We start from the raw sequence: 23,017 nt of genomic DNA, 5'->3' as shown, positions 1-23,017 counted from the left end.
GCCTCTGTGAGGCTCCCCCAGTTTGGATGGTGGCATTGGGTGACAGTAGCTCAGGTCTGTGACCCCCAGTTTGGATGGTGGCATTGGGTGACAGTAGCTCAGGTCCGTGACCTGCTCAGTCTCTCGGAGCTGAGATGGAGACAGAGGTTCTGTTCAGTCCCAAACTCGAACTTTGGTGTTCCCTCTCCTCCTTTTTTTTTTTTTTAACTGGAAATATTTTACTTGTTTCTAATTCCCTTACATTTGTGACAGTCTGACACATAGCAATTACTTCCATAAAAGATATCACCTCTCCCTGCAAACCTCCACAGACCTTGACTTAATATAAAATAAACTCCATATAGAAAGACATTAATCATTCAGTGATATATCATTACTGTCTTCCTTTTTGTTATTACTTTAAATAGTTCACATAGGTAACATCAAGCATTCAGAATAATTTTTAAACCTTTCTTAAGGAACGTGCACCTTGTTTTTGCAGAAACCAATATTAGCTCCACATTCTGCTCAGTGCTCCAGCTGAAGTCAGGGCGAGCTTGCTTTCAGGGGGAGATGAACTTGATATTTTCAGACTTCAATGTTAAGAGTTTTTGTCCTCTGGTCTGGTTTTCTTTTTGCCAAGCAATAAAGTGGAAGAATTAGGTGGTTAATACACCTTAATGCAATGTGGCAACTCAGCAGCAACTTTCAACTGTGGCATGTTATGACTTTGAAGAATCAAATCCTGACTGTGATCCCAACATAAAAACTCCACTTTTTAGTATTCACAGCACTTAAACTCCCACGTGTAGCTAATAGTTTGCTCCAAGGGAAAAACTGAGCTGCCTTGGCTGGACAGTGATGAACAATAAGAGGTTGCAGCACCCAGGTGTGCTGAGGAATCCATAGTTAAATATTCAGGTCAGGGAAAGTAGGCCACAGATCTAAATGGGGACTCCTAATAGTTCTAATAATCCTAATAGAGTCCTAATGATCCTAATAGAGTTGTGGCTTCTTGGCAAGGAGGCCATTTTTAAAAATGTTACAGCTTACATCTTTAAAAATGGGATGTTTTCATCACTGTTCTGCTGGACACAAAAGAGGGAGATCCTGCAGTGTGGTCCAGAATGAAAATGTTCTGTTCACGTGCAGGACTGTGAAATATCCAGGGGCTGGGAGGCAAGTTCAGATCTTCCCAAGTATTGGGGTATTTAAGATCTGTTTGGTTCCATTAATACATCTCTGATTCAGGATCCTGCAAGGGGGTGAGAGATCTTGGTTTGCATCTAACCCCTGACTGCAGTGTAGTGACTCAAAGTAGTTTGAAAATAAGCCTGGGCAGTGCAGTGATGAAATTCATGGGTGGGAGGGAGGCAAATACCTCTTCTGCATGGACCTGTGCTCTGGGCTGCACTCCCAGCCATGGAAACTGCTGGCTGGAAACACTGGCTGAAGGTTTCTTACCAGAACAGACCCTTTGGGCTAATTCCTGCAAAAATGTGAAATTCAGCAAGCGAGAATTGGGAAAAGCAATTTCCTCTCCATGAAATATGGGCCCTCACTTTGTTTTCTTCCTAAACTCTCAAGAACCTCTTTCTACAATGCTCCATCAGGCTCCCCCAGTTGGGGTCTTGTTGCCCACCTCCCTCCTACAAGGTTGTTAGCGGGCTGCTGCAGTCCCTTTAATTTGGGAATTTTACAAGTAATTCTAAATTGGGATGCTGGAAAACCTGTGACCTTATCTACCGTGTCTATCCCATCAGATGTGGTTCTGTGCTTTCACTGCCATGAAAACAAAGGGGAAGAAAGTTGAACACATGGTATCCTCAGCTAGAAAGGGCTTTGCTGTAAGAGGATATTGAGTTGTTTTGTAAAGCCCAATATTACGCTTGAATTATGCCTGAATAAGGAGAAAGGACATTGTTAAAGAGCCCTAAACATTGACCATAGTGGATCTTCTTTCTTCCAGACCCTTCAGCGGTGTTGTTTTTGGCTGTTAATGATTTGGTATTGTATTTATAAGCCATCAGGGTAATCCAGAGAGCAGCAGGAGGGGCAGTTGCCTTAAATAAAGCTTTACAATGCTGCTAATTAAAATGATCCTTCCTCTCCCTGTGACGACTAATGAGACAGAAAGAAGAACCGGGGAGGGTTAATGAAAATGTTGCCATGAGATTCCCTATTTTTAATTGGTCTTTTTAATGTTTTAATCTTCTTTACGGTGTGGGGGTAGAGGTGGAGAAATTTTCTCTCAACCTTTCTTGAACCGTGTCCAATAGGTTGTAACACGTGGCATTTGAAACGTCCAGTTCCAGCTTTTTATTAAGAGCCTGTAACCAAAGGTCTTCCTTGAGATGGAAGAAGCAATTTTGGACTTAACTGAGACCAGAAACAAGAAATGTGAAACCTGTTTTTAAGCTCAAGCTTCCAAAACTCCAAGGGAGCATCCGTACCCCGAGGACTGAGGCCAAGATCTATTGTGAGGGATTGGCACTGATGCTCAATAGTATTTAGAGCTTTAGGTCATGATGCTCTGTTAAATGCAATATTTATCCCATGAGCATGTCACAGTTCACCTCAGATGTCAAGAATTCAATTAATATTCTGTTTAATAGAACACACCATGACCTAACCTTTTAATACTCTTAGTGCGTCTGAGCCCTCCTTATTAGTGTCACTCTCTAACTCTCCTTCTCAGCTGATGCATCTAACAACAACTGGGATGGAGAAATTGGGAGCAGGGAGAGAGGGGAAGAGATTTAAATTGCTTTTGGACCTCACTGTGAGGGTTCAGCAGCTTTATCCCTTGTAAAACCCAGTTCACAGGGGGTTGGCACACCCCGCTTTTCCCATTTTTACAGGGTTTATATCTTGCAAGCTTCAACTTTCTGCCAATTCAAACCCACAAAAGGCACCACGAATTTTTCATGGTTTGAGCCGGTCCAGTTTCACTGAGATTGCCCCTGCCTGACATCACATTATCGAACTTGGGGTCAGGGGAAACCATTCATGTGAGTAACACGTGCAGGACCCAATCTTTGGCTGGAAATTTTGTCTGTGCACTGTGATGGTGGGTTATAAATACCCAGAAATCAGCACTGCAGAAATTGCCCTGCCTTGCATCTGGAAACTGGCTCAAGAGGTGAGATCCCTTGAAAGCACCGTGATTTTATAGATCAGAATAGAAAACTGGAGGACTCCTCCTGGCCTTAAGTCTTTGAGTAAACAGGGCAGCCCAGCTCCTCTGTTTGTGGTGGAAATCAGAGGCACAGAACCAGGTTTTGCCATCCTTGTGTCACCTCTAATGAGCTACCAGAAGAAAGCCATAAAAATCCAGTAAATTGTGTGTTTCAGATCACATGAATTAGGAGACAGGCTTAGTAATGTAATGGGGTTTATATCCAGCTTTTTTAAAAGAATAGAATTAAATACTCCTAATTGGGATCTGCTTCAGGCTGATACTTTTCCTGTGCAAGACCTGCATAACACATTAGAAACGGAGAGAGCTTAAAAGCAAAGTAAGTGTTTTAAATTATTCTGTGTTGTGTAGCCTTTACATTTTGAGAAGCACTAAACAGCAAGGCTTTCTTTGAGGCAGCATTTCCCTGCCTTCTGCCAGGAGGGGAAGGATGGGGTGAGCACAGAGAACACCTGCCTGCAGCTGGGAGGGGGCCACGCTATTACCACACCTGTGATTTCAGTAAGATTTGTTGGGGAGATCAGCCAATAAATACAGAGGCTGTACTGCAGCTCCTTAGAGGAGGAGGAAGAACAGACATTGTGCTAGATATTTTCATGCAACTATATTCATTATTTATGCAGAAGAAGAGATATTTCAGGAAAACAGAGCTGAACCATGAGTGACAAGGTATCTTTCCAGAGCGTAGGGTGCAGGAAAATTGCACTGAGGTTGACAGCTTTTTAATGTAGAGTCTCCATTTCACTGAATTACTGCATGTTGGCATTTCAAAAGTACAAGATGACCTATTTATTAGCTGTGAATCAAACAGAAATTACATGCTAGAAAATAAAAAAAGTTGTATGTTTCTTCCAGCTGCTAAGATGCTTATCCTACAGAAATAATATATACATAAAGGAAAACCTGGAAACAAAGGATCATCAATCACAAGGCACTAAATTTAACGTCGTAGGACCTATATTCATCTTGTAATATTGCAATCATATGTGCTTGTTCCCTTACATGTGATGTAATATTAAATGTATGTGTGTCATAATACTTTAAAATTTCACTATCCTTGCTCTGCTCAGGCTCCTATCACCCCCTTCCCTTTTGGACAGGGAATACTGGCTTGGAAACGTGGCTTTAACAGTAACATGGATCCTAGAGCAACACAAAATGGCTCTCTGAGATCAAGTTTTCCATATTCCTGGCTGACCTCTCCAGGCATGTGCCCTCTCCCTGCACAGCCTGGCATCAGAGATGTCTCTGATTTGGGGGTGCCAGGCTCTAACCCTTCCTCTCAGTACATGCAGTACTTCCTTTTTCTCCCCAAAATTCTACCCAAGCTTGAAAAAGGGCTGCCCAACATCACCTGTAGAGCACAAACCCAATTACAGTTCTTTTACGTAGAGGGGTTCCTACACCACGTGGAAAAGGCAGGTGAACATCACCCATGCAGTGTCTCTCATTCACACAAGGATGTGCTTCTGTTGTCCATCTGGTCAATACAACCCCCTTAGAAATACTATTGTTCTTATTTTTCATCTGATGGTGATGCTGGATTTCATGTTTTCATTGGAGATGGCATCATCCCATGGCTTCCAGGCAATATTTGTAGGTCAGCAGTAGCTAAAGAATCCCAGAGCCTCTGTTCTGAGCAGCCTTTCAGGGTCCACTGTTAGAAAGGCAGCTGTTGCTCAGAGAAAAGCACCCTGTTCACTGCTGCTAAAAACTAACAGAGCCACAGCCAGCCCTGGGGCTTCTCTGTGAAGTCGTAAAATAGCAGGAATTTATCCACAGCTTCTAATGCAGGGAAACTACAGTTTTCTCTTATGAAAAAGCTGAATATCAATATACAGTAGAAACCAAGCACCACATTTTAGGCTCGTGTCAGAGCCACTCTTTGCCTTCCTGCTTGTAAATGGGCAGTGCCAAAACCTCAGGAGGAAGGTAACCAGATACCAAACTAAATACTAGGAACTACCAGGCCATGCAGATGGAACATTTCCCTGTGGAAAAGGCAAAGGTGGGAGGAAAAACTGCCAAGAGAGCCCAAGAAGTAGCCCTGCACTTTCCCAGAGAGGCAAATGCCACCTCTGAAGGAAATATCCTTACAAAGCATGACAGCATTGCCATTTGAAGAGTGGAAATTTGGCTTTCCCTGGGAACTTTGAGATCTAGGATCTGAGCAAAGGCCCAGAAAGGAAAAGGCAAAATTGCTGGATTTGGCAACTGACATTCAGATGAAGGTGGAACAAGTTCTTGTGTTCTCTTCCCTTGTGTTCTTACAGAAACAATTAGATAAGTTGCAGGAGCAGAAATGTCCAAGCCCAAACCTGTAGCACAAAGTTTTTGTGTCTCACTGCGTGGCCTGGCTGGTTTTCCCAACCAGAGCAGCAGGATTTGTAGGGGAGATGAAATGATTGCTGACTCTTTTCTTCTCATTAAGTTTGTTTACTTTGTGGACCATCAAGGCTTCCTGGCTTTGTGTCTCTCATACCCTGCCCTGAGAATCCCCAGCATTCATAAAAGTGAAGCCACCTAAACCTGCACAACTCTTATGCTGCTTAGAAAAGTCCAGATGAACTTGTATCACATTTGCAGTGTTTTGCTTTTTTTAAAAAATAACCCTGAAACCCACAAATTGGCTGCCTAAAAGAAGATTGCTGCCAGGTTTATCCTCAGACCTGGCAATTATTGTACCCAAAACCATTCTGGAACAGCAGCTTCCAGAATCAGGGCTCCATTTATACCCCAGTGACTATGGCCAAGAGCACCAAACTCACCCTGACTTTGCAATAACCACATCCTGAAGAGGGCAATTGAGCAATAACCCTCCCAGTACAATTATCATTCCTGCTAATCCATCCCTATGGCAGAGAAAGGGAGGACAGCATTCAAAACTGCTGCTCCAAAAAGAAATGAAGGAAAAATGACACAAAATTCCTGTGGACATATTTGAAACCCATTAGTAGAGGCACGTGGTGAACTTTATAAGGGCACCTTTGGCTCTGCCACTTTGCCCTTCTGGGGCTGCAACAAAAGGTCTTTCACCAACCTTAAATTCAAATCAGCTTTGCAATTAATCAGCACCCCTTAGATATATAAGTGTGCATATATATATATTCTATCAGTATAATTTTCAGACTTATCAGTACAGTGTCTACTCACAATAGCTGGATAAAGCACATTTTTAAATACCTGCTGATCCAAGTATTTTGCAATAGAAGCAGGGCAGTTATTTCATCATTGCACATTCATTCCAAGTTAACACACAGGATCTTTGGGAAAAAAAAAATCTATACATTAGAAACATTTAATTGACCACTTGATGTTATTCCAGTCCCTCTGTGTTGAATCCTGAATGGTAAAACTTAACAGGACTCTTTTTTGCTTGAATTATCCTCCTCCTCTTGCATATATACAAGCTACGTGTTCTAATGCAAGGCTCATACATTTGTCTTAGTAATTTATCTCATTTCCTTTGGAATGGTGTCCCTCAGTGGCTCAGAGAAAGTGGAGCGGTTGTTTTAATAGATTTGAGTTTTATCTGCCTCTCTATTTGCAGCAAGGCATAATAATAATAAATTATGATACTAATAAGTAGGTTGTGCAGAATGGACTACAGTGGTACCACTTCCCTCCCCCTCCAAAAAAGTAATTTATGGGTACATTCTTGTGACTTTAGGGGTGTAATAAATTATCAGGGTTCGTTTTTCCATCCAATTTGAGGCAGTGCAGCTGTGTTTTGCAAGCAATAAACTCTCTTGTTGTATTTCTTAGCTAAGCACTGAAAAACACGGGGTGATTTTTTTTCCCTCCCTTCCCAATTATTGTTGCAATGCCTGGTAGCTTCTCTGTAGTTAAGGGTTTGCCAGGGCTTCTATTATAAACCTCAATTTTCAGGGGCCTATAACTTTGCTCTTTTAAATCATAGAGGGCTAGAATTTGGTATGTACATCTCTCTAAATTTTATGCTTTTTTAACTGAGAAAAAGGCAAATTTTTTAAGGAGTCCAGAACTTGATATTTTAGCCATGTGTGGCAGTCACACATGGTAATGCTTGGTTGCCTTTTCACTCCTGAAAAGCCTATGAGTGTCTCTTATTTTGGACACATCTTGGGGCAGTGTTTGGATCCTAATTAAGTTTCTGACACCGTACAAGAAGGGGAGCACCACGTGCCACTTTCCTGCTGGAGGTTTGGGGATCAAGGACAAGTCAGCCAGTTGCAGGAGCTGCCTTCTTAAAGGTGATGCCCTGCTGTTGAGTGCTGGTCCAGGAGTTCAGTGTGCTGCAAATACAGAGGGTGTAAAGGAAACTGCAGCAATTCACCCTTCCCCAGCAGCCACGGGCAGCCTCAGCCAACTGTATCGACCAAAATGCTGTCAGAGGGGCCCTGGATTCAAGGAGAGGTTAAGAGTCTGGACCTGGCTCCCATTCCCACACCTGCCCTCTTTGCATTCAGCCTGACACGAGCAAGGGTCAAAGAAGGGAGGAAGGAAATAAGAAGATACAACAGCAACATTAGAATTACACAATCTACAGCAACCTGGGAGACCCAGGGCTGGGAAGTGCAGTGTGTGTCCAGCTCTGCCAGGAAATGGTGCATTCCTTCCCCTCTGCAAAACCTTACTGAATGGGGAAACAAGCCAGTGCTGCTTTGTGCAGGTACAATTATGTCCTGTATGTATTTTGCAGCCTCTGCTGTGCCACAGGGAGCCAAACACCTTCCAACCCAAGGGAGTAAACCAAGAGTGGAGTAAAAATGACTCCAGGTTTCTGGGGTGCTCTCAGGGAGGGAAGGAGCAGCTCCCAGCCCCTTTGTGCAGGCTGCTCTTCCAGCTGCTCAGATCAGGCCATGCAGCACTGCCAGACTAATGCTGCTGCTAAAGCTGCCTTCTACGTGATCAGCAATTAAGCTGTGAAGTCAGCCCCTTAATATTATGTTAACATAGTTCAGTATATTAAATGTAAAACAAGTCATAATTTTTAAAGGTACCTCAGCTTACTGAGTTTAAATAAAGGCAGCAGTAGGACTATCACAGCCATATGCAAATCACCTGCATTTTAAAGCTAACAATAGATTTTGCTTTATTGTTTTGGCATTTAACGAGTGGGAAAATAATAAATTAAGCCACATGGGGAATCCCTGGTGTTTTTACAAACTGAAGCAGTGCCCATTTGGAGAGAGAACATTCCCCATTTTTCTCCCCAGCTGCATTTCTCTTAACCCACCACCTTATTAAAGCTTATAGGGCAAAATTCTCTTCTCATATTCCTCTGGCAGCTCTTAGTCCACATTCAGCTCTCCCTGCCTTCCTGGCTGTCTTTCATCCTGCCAGCTCTCTCTGCAGACAGGAAAGAGAAGAAGAGTAAAGACTGGCTGGGCTATGGGGAGTCAGAAGAAGGATGTTGTCATAGTTTTAGGAGGGTTACAATAGCTATTAGAGCACGGGCAGCTTTTTCTGCCTGCTGTAATAGGGGATGCAGTCAGCAGCTACCAGAGCAAGGTCTGTGGAAGAGACAGTTGCATTAGGCTCTGCTCAGCAGCACAATGGATCCATGCAGCATCCATGCAGTAAAATAACAGGGCCTCTGCCATGTGTGCCACCATGCCAAGGACCAGCTCTGACACCAGCACCACGCTCATGGCCCAGCAGAGATGTGTTTGCTCGGGGCTGCACAGACGAAGGAAGGAGGGGGCTGAACATCTTAGCAAGATGACCTCTCTTGTTTGAAGCATTTTTTAAGAGGTTCATAGGCTGCCTCACACAGGGCACATGCAAAATAAAAGAGTTGTATTTTCATTTTAACTCCCCCAGCTCTTACTGATCAAAGCCCTGAGCCAAAATCAAGCTTGGCCATGAGGATTATAGAATATCTCAAGGTGGAAGAGACTCACAAGACTGATTGAATGGGCTGTTGATCTTGAAAGTAGCAATGTTTAGCTCTCTCATCAATAGTCATGACATGCAGCTGAAAGAAGATCACATCATGGATGTTGGAGACTCAGTGCCATCCTGGATGTGCCTTCTCCAGGCCATGTTTTTACAATTCACCAAAAGGAAAATACACCACTGCTCCTCTGTGGGAACAAACACACACCTTCCTTGTGCAGAGCAGGCACACAATTGTGTTCAACACGTGCTTGTTTCCTGTGTTATCCGTGAGAAGTATCATTTATGCACATCCCTGAGCATCCCCCTGCATCTCCTGTCCCCCAGGAACACTTTTACCAACACCAAAGGATGCAACAGAAATCAGGGACCAAGGCAACCCAGCCAGCCTAAAGTGAGCACAGCACTGCAGAATTAACTGGCAACAGGAAATTGCCAGGGAGAGTGAAAATTTAAACAAACAACAGGAACACAGAAAAATACTTTGAATGGAAACCTACAAACCTCAGACAAGTCTGGAACATGCCTGGGGATAATTCCTCAGCTTCCATCTCATGGCTCTGTACAAGTTCTTAGAAAAGCCCCTGTGGTCTTGCCACACGTGTCTGTTTTCTGTCAAATCTGCTGTTTGTCCTATTCAACACATTTCATCAGTTGTGTGGAACGTTTGCACTTACATCTGCACTACATGGGGAAATTGCAGGCAGAAGGTTTGTGCAGCCCCGTGAATATGTGAAGTGCTCCACAAGGATTATGGTTATTTTCATAATAATTCTCCACCCCTGCCTACGTTTGAAGTCAGGGATGTCTGGTGGCTGAACCAGACAAGCAGAACACAAGCAAAAGCCCAATTAGCTCCATATTGCCAAAGCTCTTACAAACACTAATGCATTAATCATCGTAAAACTAAGAGAGGAGCGTTGGTCTGCACTCCTGGCTCAGTTCAGTCAGGTTTTCACTTGAATTATAGGATGAATCTCATCCATTCATTTCTGCTGTGCAGGACAGGAAACAGAAACAAAGGCAGAGCATCCCACTGGCCACCCTGACCTCAGTCCTTGGTGTCCCTTTGTAAAACCTGACCGAGTCTCAGCTCAGGAACAAGCACATCCCAGGTTCAGGTCCAAATGAGCATCAGTCCTCCATGCAATGCTTTCTGTTACCCTGTTAGAAAATCTGGATGCTGCTTAAAACATGGAAAGTCTGAAAATGACATGAGAATAGACAGGGAAAGGCTAAACAGCAAAATAAGTGTTTGGTTCTGTAAGAGTTGCACAAACACAGAAAAGCAAGCTGGCTCTAGGAAGAGCTTTTCAGATTACTTGAACGTCTCTTAAAAAAATGGATTAAAATACAGATTTCCCCCTATTATTTTTCAATAATAGAAGTGCAGCACAGAACAACTCACTAGTGCCACAAACTACTTTTTCATTTCTGTTTTTGTTTCATGCTTCAATATCTTCTTCCAGCTGCTTCATGTCTCCTTTTCCTTCTCCTCACTTTGATCTATTAGTTTTCCCCAGAAATGGGGTTTATAAATCATTGTAATGCAGCCCTGGGAAAGACGGTGCTTAGTGCAGGGAGAAATACATTGCAGCTAACAGCCACGGCAGGGAGGAAAACTCTCACCTCGTACAGGGGCTTTGGCGACAGGTTACGGATGGCGCTGGGTTATTTTATGTCTGCATTCCTGCCATCAGGGGCAGGGCCACAGGGAGCGCTGCCTGCACCCCCTCGCAATATTTCAAGCTTCCTTCTGCCGGCAAAAACAAACCGCTCAGGGGCACGCAAGGGAAAGGAGAGGAGGAAAAATTGCCAGAAGAAGAGGAGGGGAGGCAGGACAGGTGGGGATGGATCACTTAGTTCCTGCTTTTGCACCCTGGCATCTTTTTTTTTTTAAAAAAAAAAAAAAAGAGAGACATTTGTCTCCTGCCCCCTGGAAAGGTGCTAATTCCATGCAGGTCCCATCCATTGGCAGCAGTGGCAGGATCCAGCTCGCCCATGAACGTTTCCACCCCTTTGTGCCAAAGCTTTTGTGTTCCCATTTGGTGCTCAGGAAACTTTGTTGCTGGAGGCCCGTGGTCAAGGCTGACCCCGAGGTTGAAGCTGGGGGGTCCCACAGGAGCAGCCCCTCCAGCACTGCCCCATGAGAGCAGGTGCAGACACACCTGCTTGTGGTGCTCAAAAATCTTCGTGTTTGAAACCTAAGGATTGAGCATCTCTCTCTAGTCAGCATTTTGAAACTTGACTACAGTAATTAAAAAAAAAAAATCATCTAGAATATGAAATGGGAGCAGTGCAAGGCTGGGCACCAGGTCACTGAGCAATGTCAAAAACAGTCTTTCCAGGGCAAGTTTGTGGCTTTAGTGTTTGTGGCACGACACTGTGGCCCACTTGGGTGAAGGTCTGAGCGTCTTCCCAGCAAGGGGAGACCCCCTGAGTCCCCTCCTGGGAATAAAGGTTAGTTCTAAATGCAGAAAACCCAACATCATCACAGAGCCAGAGAGACAAACCTCTGTCAGCAGAGCTTTACGTACTTATCTCCTGCCCTGGAGTGCAACATGGATTAGGGGAACCCACTGCCAGCCCTATTTAATTAGAGAGGAAATCTTCATAACCTCCTAAGAGCATCACAATCACATGCAAGCTACAGGCATTTGAAGCACTTGCTGTGTTTTTAGGATCACCAGCTCCTAATCAGACCACCCCGGGCAGACACACCATCCTTTAGTTCCGAAAGCACACAAAAGAGACACCATGCTGGAATCTTACCTCTATCTTTAACAAAGCATTACCCCTCCTCACCCTCTTCCCCATAATTGCCTTGTTATTGTCATTGGTGCCATTGTTCATTGGCTCGGCCCTAGAGAGGCCCGAGGGAGCAGTTCTGCCTTAGCTAAACCAATATCTCCTGCAATAACCCCCTGCAGTTTCCCCTTTGCTATCCCATGTTGAATAAATCCTCCATCTCTGTTTGCTGAATGATCATAAAGATATGATTGAAGTTTCAGATTTATGGTTTCCTTCGAATCAAGGAGCAACTCCAATAATGCCAGAGCCTGTTTGCTGACTGCTTTTGGCAGGACAGATGTAATGGGGAGGGTTGTAAGAGCAGGAACAGGAAAGCAAAGATTAAAGGGAGGTATTTTCTCGACATGCAGTGCACACATATGCAGTCATGTATAGGGCTGGAATTCACACACACACTTCCAGAGCCTCCTCCATCCAAGGACCTCGCTGTGGTTCCCAAGCCCCCTGCAAGGCAGGGAGTGCACACAATATTTTACTCTAACAGCAAATCTGTCTCGAGCAGCCACACAAGGGACCCACATGAACTGGTTGCCTGGTAAAGGAGGATTCCTGACTAAAGACCTCACTCAGCTGTACTGAAAACTAAAGTTGCTGAAGGCTGGCAGAGGGCTGTATATTAAAGTGGTCCTTACTGTCAAGCTCCATGCTCCATGTGCCATGAGTTCCCTCTGAACTGTGTTAATGCAATCCTCTGGATGCCTGGGATGCTTTGGGGAGTGCAGAGAAACCCTCTTGCTCCTATGGGGGAACATCCCAGACATTTCCTCTGATCAAAGCACTGACACCCAAAAAAAACCCCAACAACAACCAACCAAAGGGGCCTTACACTTGCAGGGAAAAGCCTCCTGAGGACACCCAGCCTTGCACCCTCCCCTCTGAGGCAGCAGTCTCCCAGGGAATCTGGTGCAGGGTTGTGAACCTCAAACTGGGGATAATTATCATCTTTCCCAATGTTAATGTCCTGGCCTGGGTGTCAAACCCTTCCCTTCCCCATCAGCCCAGCCCAGCAGCATTTAGTGTCTCTGGCATACAGCTCTATCCTGGGAATTACACAGCATGGGGCACATTGCTATTCAGATTCAGGTCAATATTAGTTTTTTAATGAATAAACCACCACAAAGCTGCAGTGAAAACAAAAAGTTTGTGATTTTGGTGTCAAAATCTGAACAGAGCATCCAGAAATGCATTCCCTCAGCCCTGAGGCCGTGGCACATTTGCTTTTCCCTGATTCACAGCCATTTATGCTCATTCTCATTTCAACAGAAACCTATAAAACTCTTACAGTGTGGTGCAGCCCTAAATTAAATGCACTTTAACATCCCTATATAACAAGGGAGTCTTTGCTCTTTTAAATTAATGCCTGTAGCTGAGAAGGGGACCTTTCCTGGAAAATTTATTCCGCTTTATTTGGAGACAGAAAACCCCACCTCGTTCCACCTTCTCTGAGAGCAGAGATTATTTTGTGTGTTATAATGAGGAATTTGTAATAACGAGAGCGTTGTGTGTTGGACTAACTACGAAAGGAACAACAGAAGACTTCGGTGAGCAGCCCTGTTTGTGTGATGTATGGTAATATTTTTCCTCAGTGCATTACAAAAGAAAAAAGCAAGACAAAAATATCTTCCATTTTCTCCCTAATTTGTAGTTTTCTGGTGTTAGCAAGGCTTATAAGACACATGCTCCCAATTAGCTGCTCCTCTTAATTTAAATGCTTCATAAATTATCTCCTGCGCTTGTGGATTATCACTTCATAATGCGAGTTAGCATTTAAATAAATAGCTGCGATGTAGGAAATTAGAGAGGTTTACAGTCTGAGGCAGCAGCATAATGAAGGAAAATACCACAGCAGCTGAACAGGGGTTGGGAAGAGATGTGATGAGACAAGAGATTTTTTTTTTTTCCCCTTTACCTTTTAGCGACCAAATTTGGACTGCAGCAGGGAAAATATGGGTCAGAACTCCAGCAGAGCAGGAGCCTTTCAGAATGCCTGAACATGAAGGGAACATAGAGAATTCTTAAGCACATAAAATATCTGATTTAGCAAATATGATGCAATTATGAAGTGACTTTTTTGAGCCAACTCTTGGTTGCCTCAGAAGGTCGCCCCTTTGAAAGAAATTGGGCTCCTCGTGTACATCACCTGAGCAGTATCCAACCCCTTATGTTCTACCCTTTCCAAAAAATATGGGATTGGGGAGAGAAAAACGGTAGAACAAAGCAGAGCTGGAATTATATTGAGAGAATTTGGTGGTGAGAGCAATGAGGGAGTCAGATGCAGGATTTTAGAAATATATATCTTGGAGAATACAGGCATTAATTTGTAAGCCAAATAATTTTCACTGTGTTTTTAGCACCATTAATAAGATTGACCCACAGGCAATGATAGTTTTTAACCATTGGCAGCAACTTCCCAGTGCTATTTCAGCCCAGTCTCACAATTATTGTCATAAATGTAGAAAATTAGGAAGACAGGACAGGGAAAAACCTCATAATTCTTTCTTGGAGGATTAAGGGTTTCCTCCAGGGCTTGATGGTCTTGCTGTTGGTGTCACTGCTGCTTCTTCTGCCACAGCAAAAAACTCTGGGCAAGATCCTGCCAGGGGTTAAGCACATTTGACTGCCAGGCTTGCTCAGGAGCTGAAGACAGAGGCCCTGGTGGGCTCAGGACCCTTTGGTGTTTATCTTTCAGAGCACCCTGGGTTGAGCACTGCAGCTCCCAGGGAATTCAGCTGTTCCAGCTCTCTCCTTGCTCACACACAGAAGCTCCCAGCATGTCAAAATCATGGATATTTTTTTCAGAAACACAGGAAAATCATAGAAGCCTTGACAGCCTTGACCAAAGTCCAGCCTTAGGCAGGAGTAAAGTTATTAGCTACCTGATTTCCCAGAGAAAGTCTGACACATTAGGATTTCACAGTAACTGGCTGTAAGTGTAATGGGCAGGGTGTGATTTTGCTCACTAGGTTTTGCAGTTAAATTCCAGCATGTTGAATACATTTTGCTGTAGGACAGAGCAAATGATTCAGGCAGATTCCTGCATTAGCACAAGGCCCCCTGTGCTAAATGGGAGTCCTGCCTAACTGACAGCACAATTTGGGTCTTCCTTGTATTTAATACACTTCAAGAGCGGGGGTCAAATCGTCTCATCATTTACATCCCTGCAAGCCTGCTGATCCCAGGGGAACTGCAGTTCCTCTGAAGTCAGCAGGAATGAACATGGGCAACTGGACTGAAATCTGTTGGAAGGAGATTTCTGCCTGGGCCCCTCAGGATTCAGGTGGAGTTTGCAGCCGTTGCCTGGAGATGCAGTTCACCCTGCAGAGAGTTCAAGTCAGCACAGCAGGACCCCTGTTTCATCCTATAATTTTCTATTCCAACACATAATGTTTGGAAACTAAAAAAAAAAAAAAAAAAAAAAAAAAAAAAAAAAAAGGGACTCATCCCTCTCCAAGCAACATCTGAAAGTTTACAGCTCTTCATCTCTCCAAGTTTCCAGGTGCTAAAAGAAAGGCTCTGGGGGCCAGACTGTACCTGTGGTCACAGCTCTGCAGTGGCTTTGTCCTCTGGGGCATATTTGCTTCTCTATTATCACTTTGTCTTCTGCACCAGGCAAGGAATGGCCACAGGTGCTATTGGCTTATTCAGTGCTTGAGCCTGATAAGCCTCAATTTTGCTGGGCTATGAGGACACAGAAAGCAGCTCTTCTGTCCCAGCTGCAAGGGCTCTTCAGGTCTAAGAAAAGCCTGGCAGAAGTGTTGAGTGCTGAATGCAGGAGATCAGACTGGAAACCCGAGGACTAGATTCCTTCAGGGAGGTGGTGCCACTTTTTACAGAATCACCTTTTCTTCTAAAAGGGCATTTTAAATAATAAAATTGGAAGCTGCCGCATATCTTTCCAACTGATCTACTAATCATATTTCTTCAAATTTTATATCCCTGACCCTTGTAAAGGGATTGCAAGGAAGGCATTTTTTAAGCTGCATTTTAATAAGTCAATATGAAAGCTCAAAATTATTTAAAGCTTCTTAAATAGGATTATATTTGATTTCTTGTGGGAATAGTGGGGGATAGTCTAGTAAAGACGTTCTGTCCTGCTGAGGTTTTATTACATTAAAGAAACAGCATCCTTTTTTTAACAGCAAAAACTTGATCTATTCTCTAATGAAAACGGAGATTATTCTGTACATGAGGTGACTGAAGTTGGTAAGTTCCTGCATCTGTGATCAGAGATTAGAGTTTCTCCTTGAGTGAAAGCCCAGAGATTCCTGAACCAGAGGCTTGCCTGAATTTAACAAGTTGTCTCCTTGTGTAAAATATTTGAATTTTGTTCTAGGAGGTACCACAAGTGTATTGACTTCAGACAAATTCTTCTTTGAAATAACAGGTAGCTCTCAAGGCAGCCAGTATCTCATTTTGCAGCCAGGGATTTAATTTAGCCTAAGAATCAGAGGTCTGTGCTGCTGGGGAACTATTTTACTGTACAGGAAATGTGGCCATATTCAGTCTGCTCAGAAAGGCCCACAGTCAAATTCTCACTTGAATTCAACTCCTTTAATGTCACTGTGGCTCATATGGATGCTATGCTGGCAGCATTTAGCTTAACATGTTTTATAGCACCCAAAGAAAAGCAGGAGGGTTGAATAAAAACTGGAGCTGAAGGAGCAGCAGTGAGTTACATGGTGTAAACAGCAGCTTCACTGAGCTGAGTTGCTCTGGACATAATCTGGGCCAACATCTGGCCTCGAGAACATAAGGGGATTTTTCTTGAAGTAGCAGATGGAGAGGTTCAAAGAACAGATACTATTAAGGATGAAACACAAAGAAAAGGTCATAACTGCTTGAAACGGACAGAACCTTTAAAAAAATAAATCAAACAGCACTGTCCATTCTCTTTAACATTTAGAGAATGTTCTCTCTCATCCTCAAACAGTCCACACCCCATCTCAGCTAAACCTGGTGCTCCCACTGAAGCCAACATCAGAATTTGACTTCAGGGTTTGCAGTACAGCAGGTATGCCCAGTGCTGTGGTTCTCTGGGAAATAACCCCACTACAGCCTTTCCAGCTCCTCTCTGGATGCCCCTCATTTCTCTGGGCAGTCAACTGCAAAGATGGTAAAACAGCTTTTTTTGGCCAAGTGACTGTTGACTATTTTGCCCACATTACCCCCAAAGCTTCCAAAACTGCTGCCACATCAAAGACAGAATTATTCCACTGATTTTCCCACCCTGATCTGTCCATCCATGCCTCCATTTTCCCCTTTATGTTGCCTGTAGGGAGAGCAAGGACTCGGAGAAGTGTCTCTCCATTCAGCTGCTCCACCCCATGCTGCACCAAACCTCTTTGCCATTGTCCCTACATGTCCTCAAATCTATCCCAGGTTCATTCTGTCTCTTAGAGGTAAATGGTGGTTGTAGCTCAAGAAAAATCATACATAGGTAAAACCTCAGTCTAGTGATAGCTGTAAACTGCCCCCATCTTCATTTAGCCCAAGTAACCCATCCCTCCTGCCAGGGACTTTGTCTTCTGACTACAGACCCTGTTTGTTCTCCAAGGCTGTGAGCAGGCAGGGGCTGATGTGAACTTCACAAGCTGTGACACCCTCTACAGAAACACATGTGCTTCTCTGACCTTCAGCGCTGGCACAAAACCTTACACAGGCTCAAATTTATCTTAAAGGCAGGAGCAGATTTAATAGAGCAGGAGAAGATCGTTTTCAATATTTCCATCTCAATTATAGTCAAACACCTCGGTGAGCCTCAGCCTTTGGGGCTGTACCTGGGCTGCCTGCTCCCAGCGTGGGGACTGTCGGCAGAATCAGCAGAAATAGCACAACTGGGCAAGGTGTTGGTGATTTATCAATGCTGAAGTAATTCATCCTGACACGGAGGCGCCGAGGAGGAGCTCAGGGTCCAGCAGGTGCCCCCAAAGACCTGAGAGTTATTCGGTGCCACACATCGACAGCGACAGACTTGGGATCTGACTCCTTCACAAAAAATATCCCCCCCTTTTTTTTTTTTTCCCAAGCCCATTTTCAAACAGCAGAAAGGAGCAGCCCTGTTACAGAGAAAGGCAATTTTAACAGCTGCAATACACCACTGCTAAAATTGTTCCTCTAATGGCACATTATCTTCTAATTCAATAAAAACTAGTATTCAGAGTGCCAGAATTTTTGGGCAAACAGGATTTTTCAGTGGAAAACCAGAAGGTGAATACACCCATGAAGACAAACGAAAGTGTTGTTGTGTACGCAAATACTTTCCTATGTGCCTGGCCCTTTAAAACCAAAATGATAGAGTTCATTTGCATTTAGATCTCTTTGGCTCCCTCTTTTCATCTAAAGACAAATCCTCACAAAGGCTGCTTAATTAGACCAAATTAGATTTCCACCTAGTGGCTTGTCATTCATTAGAAAACGCTGTTCTTTTTTTCTGTTTTGGTAATTATAAGCTGGTCTCGCAGTGTTCACTTCAGGCTCAAAGTCTGACTTGCATTCATGATTTTGTGCAGATGAGAGGAAAATTATTCAGTCGCATCAAGTCTGCCCATTTTACAAGTTGGATAAAGATCATCGCTGGAGTCTTTTATGTAATGGGGTATACTCTTTCTTAAGTCTTTAATGATTAATTGTAATAGCATATCTCAGGGCAATTTTCAAGACTAAAAGCTGAGTGCAAACAGTTCGCACATGAAGTGGCTGTATCAGACAGTGCCTTCCCTAGATGGGGGTTTCTGTGCTGGGGACACGTGTGTGGCCTTTGGTTGTGGGTGTTGCAGCCCTGTTGTGAGCAGGGAAGATGGTGCCTGGGGTTGGGTAGGGAGATCCTGGGCTGGAAGTGCCATCTGCCTTCTCTACCTGCCCTATCCAACCCATCCTCCACTGCCAGCATCGCACAAAATGTAGCTTTCAGAGGGCAAAACCTTTCAAACTTAGACCTGACGCTCAAAGGTTGGTATCTAACAAGGCTACAGCTCCCAGTGCAGGTCAGTCAGGAGCACTGATTAGCACAGATTGCACGTGTAGACATACTCTAGGTTAGCAGTGTTGTCTACCCTGTCTGGAGCATTTGTAATGATGTAAATTTGAAGGAGTTAAACTCACAGCAAGATCCTCGAGCTTTGCCATTCCAGACTCCAAGGGCAGCAGTTTGCCCAACCATCACCCTTTTCTCTGGAATAATCTCACACTGCTGTGGGACACTGTAATAATTTGGTCTCCTACTCTGAACTCAGTGACTATTAGGAATGGTCTGCTTCTCTCCTCAGTCCAAACTCCATTCCCTTTGCTGTCCTACATGGTCAGACTGATTCCCTGCCTCAGTTTCCCCACTACTACAGAGGATTAATGCTCAGTGGAGTGTTTTGAAGCTTCATAAATCAGGGACAGATTTTGTGGTGGTCCATCAAGCAAAACTTCCTTTGACTTTGACCTTTAATGCTTATGAAAAGCTTTGAAGACAACTGCCAACTTATTATTAATAATCTTCTTGGAGGTGGAAGTTACAACCAGTTAGCGGCAGGCAGCCCAGCAGCCACCAGCCCCTGCTAGGATTTCTTCTGCACTAACAAATCCAGATTTTCAGGTGTGTTTTTATAACAACATTCTTGTTTTCCTGTTTTGGTTTTTTTTTGTGAGAGAGGGAAAGTTTTCCCTCCACCCTTAACAAAAAAAAAAAAAAAACCAAAAAAACAAATCTCATCAAATTTGCCTTTCTCAAAACACTGAACATTCCCTTTCTCATCTACCTAAACCTGATGTTGAGTTACTGTCCCCCAGAGGCTTTCAGTAGCTCAGTTCTGATGTATCCCTGCACTTTGTAGCTCACTGCCTTCTTAGAGTGTAATCAAACATCAAGCTAAGTAGCAAATAAATCTCCCGATCTCATAAGCTGCACAGCAAGATCATGTAAATGCAAATGAAGGGCTTGATTTCAAGCTGTCGCGGGGGGAAGGAGGGAAAAATGCTGGGCCTTGTCACTGCAATCACTTCACTCTGCAAGTGCAGTAAATCTGCAATAATAATAGTAATGGCAGCGTGACGGGAGGCTTTACTGTACAAGGGGGTGTCATGAAAAGGGGAACAGAAGGTGGGAGGGAGGCAGGGCCTGGCAGGATGAAAAGGCACCGGCGCAGAGTTTGCAGGTGGCCACAGAGCCAGAGAGGAGGGGATGGGGCAGCCCCGGCTGATTCATGGATTTGCCCAGCATTTCCTCTCAGTGAAGGGCTGCAGAGGCAGGGATTAAAAATCCTTGCCTGTCTCTCGCTGTACCTCTGCACAAACACATCTCCAACCCCTCTCAGCCTCAGTCGTCTGTAGAAAATTGATGCAATGTGTGTCACTGGGCCATAAATAGCAGGGGATGAAACACAAATATGTCTTGCAACAAAACCTGAAAGGTTTTGTGCTTCCTTACACCTTTACAATGTATCCACCTCTCACAAACAGACTCCTTCTCTTCCTTCACAGCAAACATTTTCCAACACTCAGATACAAATCCAAGGCTCAAGCCCGTGGCTGCAGAAATCAGAAACTACCTGGGAAAGGTCAGGGATATCCTGATACACCCAACACCTCTTGCTTTTCAGTGATCAAACACCCCCAGCACTGTGCTGGGGCCAGTCCAAGCATGGCACCCTCCAAACCCAGTCCAGACACACCCAGTTCAACCACAAAAATCGTGTCCAAGGGGAAAGGATGGATTAGCCAGGTCCCTAAAGACAGTTGGAGAGAGCAAACAAAGCCTCAGTGCACATCTCCTGCAGCCCTGGGAGGAGGTGTTATCTCTGCTGGGTGCTCTGGGAATGCTTCAGGAAAAAGTCTAGAGTTGTCCTTTCCAAACAGGCTGGATAAACAGCATTTAGGATGCTGGATTTTCCTCACTGAGGTCGTAAAGGGAGAAAACTTGCAGAAGGTACCCAGAGAAAATTAGGACCGCCTGGGATGCAGAGAGAGACGGTTTTAATTAGAGCCAAGAGGTGGGAAATAAGGCAGAGAAATGACATCTTAATGAGGTTTAATGAAGTTGTCTACTGATGGGCACAGCTGTCAGACAGATCTGTATTCCAGCCAAGCAGCTTTGTGACAGCCTAAACCTGAACACAGGGAACAGTGCTGGAGCTGGGGGAGAAAAAAGGACCTTCTGCATCAACTTTGGCTCGCTCTCCCCACTGCTTTATGACAGAGCACACCTATAATGCCCCAGGACAAACAAATGAAACCAGCTCATGAGCTGGAAACAGCATTTTGTTAATTTATGAATGAGAAAGGCTGTAATCTTGGATTACACCAAGCAAGATTCATTCCTGCTACATCCTTCCCCTTCTTTTGTAGGTAAAAGATGTTGGCAGGCAACCAGAGTCCTCTGAGTTCGTTGATTTTGATTCAGGCACAGATTCTCTCCATGTTCAACATATTGGACCAGATTTTTTTTTTAATTAATTATCCAGCACCTTCAGCTTTATTTATTCAGTGCAAAGTGACTGTAAAATGCCACCTGATCATAAAAGGAAACAGCATGCACTCATTTTGTGACAGAGTAAACACCCAACTGTGTTAACTTCAGGTGCTCTACAAAAGGGACTCTTTAAATTCCATAATTTCTTTCATTCTACACAGTTCTGCATTCGAGGGTCTGGAAGCAGCTTTGCCACAGGTTACAAACCTCTCTCCTTCCCTGCAGTTTCTCAGCAATTTTCTCCCATCTGCCACACCTTTGCCATCATCGCGGATTTCTGACCTCACTTAACTGATCCCGTATCGGAACATGATCCCTGGAAAAAGCCTTTTCTCACGCGCCTGAGGAACGTTACACCATTTCCCTCGGACACCAGTGACAACCCATCTAAAAATAGCTGTAAATACAGGGGAAATAGATCAGCAGTGAAAGCCACTTCATCATCCCTGGCAGAGGTTCGTGTGCTGTGCGTGAGCTCCCGACTCACACGCAGCGGGCACATATGGCTCAGCACTGCCGGGGGGGCAGCTCACTCGTGGCAGCACTAAAAACACTCTCACTCCCCTCGTGCTCAGTGCTGGACACACCTGCAAGGGACAGTCCCTTCCTCTGCCACAGGCAGCCAGGGAAATGCAGCCATGTCATGCACAGGTTGCATCAGGTAGCTGACAGGATGGCTTTCAAAGAGGTCTGTTGGCAACAAAGGATCTGTATTTCTGCGCAGGGCAAGGAGCCTCATGGGGGTTTTGAGCCTACCAAAAGATCTTAGCAAGTCCAGAAAACTCATTTTCTGGTGGACTTGTGCTCCTGAGAGTCAGGGGGATACCACACCTGCTTTATAGTGTCACAAGTGTGTGGATTTAACAGGAACAAGATGAAGCACCTCCCTCCCAGACCTGAGAAGTAAGACCCCAGATTTACTTGAAAGAATCACTGTACTGGTGTGCAGACCCAATGATCCCAGTGATCCCAAACTGGCAAAGCTGGCAGCCAGCTTGCCAGGCTCTGCAGAGGAGCAGACCTGTTATCACACCATGATCAAGGCACCACCATCTCCCCCCTGGACACACTGATGAGGATCCCAGTGCCACAGCCACCGTGTGCTTTTAGGGCTTGTGTAGCTACATATAGAGACAGGAGCTGAGAAACCCCAAACTGAGTGCACAAAAAAATGTCTCCAGGTGAAAAAGTTTGAGGAATTATGAGCAAATTCTAGAGAGCTCAAGACAGAGCCCTCTGGAAAGGTGCCTGTTTGGGGCAGGGGTTATTAACCCTCACTCTCCAGGCAAAACTGGATCAGTGAGAGTTTTGCCTGAGCTGAGGTGTGCAAACCTGGCCAGGGTTTGCACAGTGCTGACTGGGAGCAGAATGTAAATTTGGGGTTGGATGATGTTCCTACACAAGCAGCTCCAGTAAGCTGGGTCCCTTATCCCTGCTGTACAGCCTCAGCCTGCCAGAGTGGGAAGCTAGAGGTGGTTCATTTGCAGTCTCTTTTCACTTGGTCTGCATTTGATTCCCCACCTCCAGATCCACAGAGCGTTCACCCTGGAGTGCAGTAATGGTCATCTCAGTGTTGGTGTTCAATGAGAAGCACCAGAGTAGTATTTCAGCACTTTCATTCTCCCAACAAGACCTGCCAACACCTACAACACCCCAGCTCCTCTAACACCCTTCCCATGGAAAATAACCTGTCC

At 44.5% G+C, this 23,017-nt stretch overlaps 1 protein-coding gene across 1 annotated transcript in view; it reads left to right on the top strand.

Moving 5' to 3' along the window:
• Positions 1-23,017, top strand: part of CFAP77 (cilia and flagella associated protein 77) — a 59,842-nt gene that overhangs the window by 11,454 nt on the left and 25,371 nt on the right. The window lies entirely within an intron of this gene.

The sequence above is a fragment of the Manacus candei genome, unplaced genomic scaffold, assembly GCF_025592945.1.
Source record: "Manacus candei isolate 608988 ecotype Guabito, Panama unplaced genomic scaffold, ASM2559294v1 h1tg000071l, whole genome shotgun sequence".
NCBI classification, from domain to species: domain Eukaryota; kingdom Metazoa; phylum Chordata; class Aves; order Passeriformes; family Pipridae; genus Manacus; species Manacus candei.
This window is presented reverse-complemented; position numbering and strand designations above follow the sequence as displayed.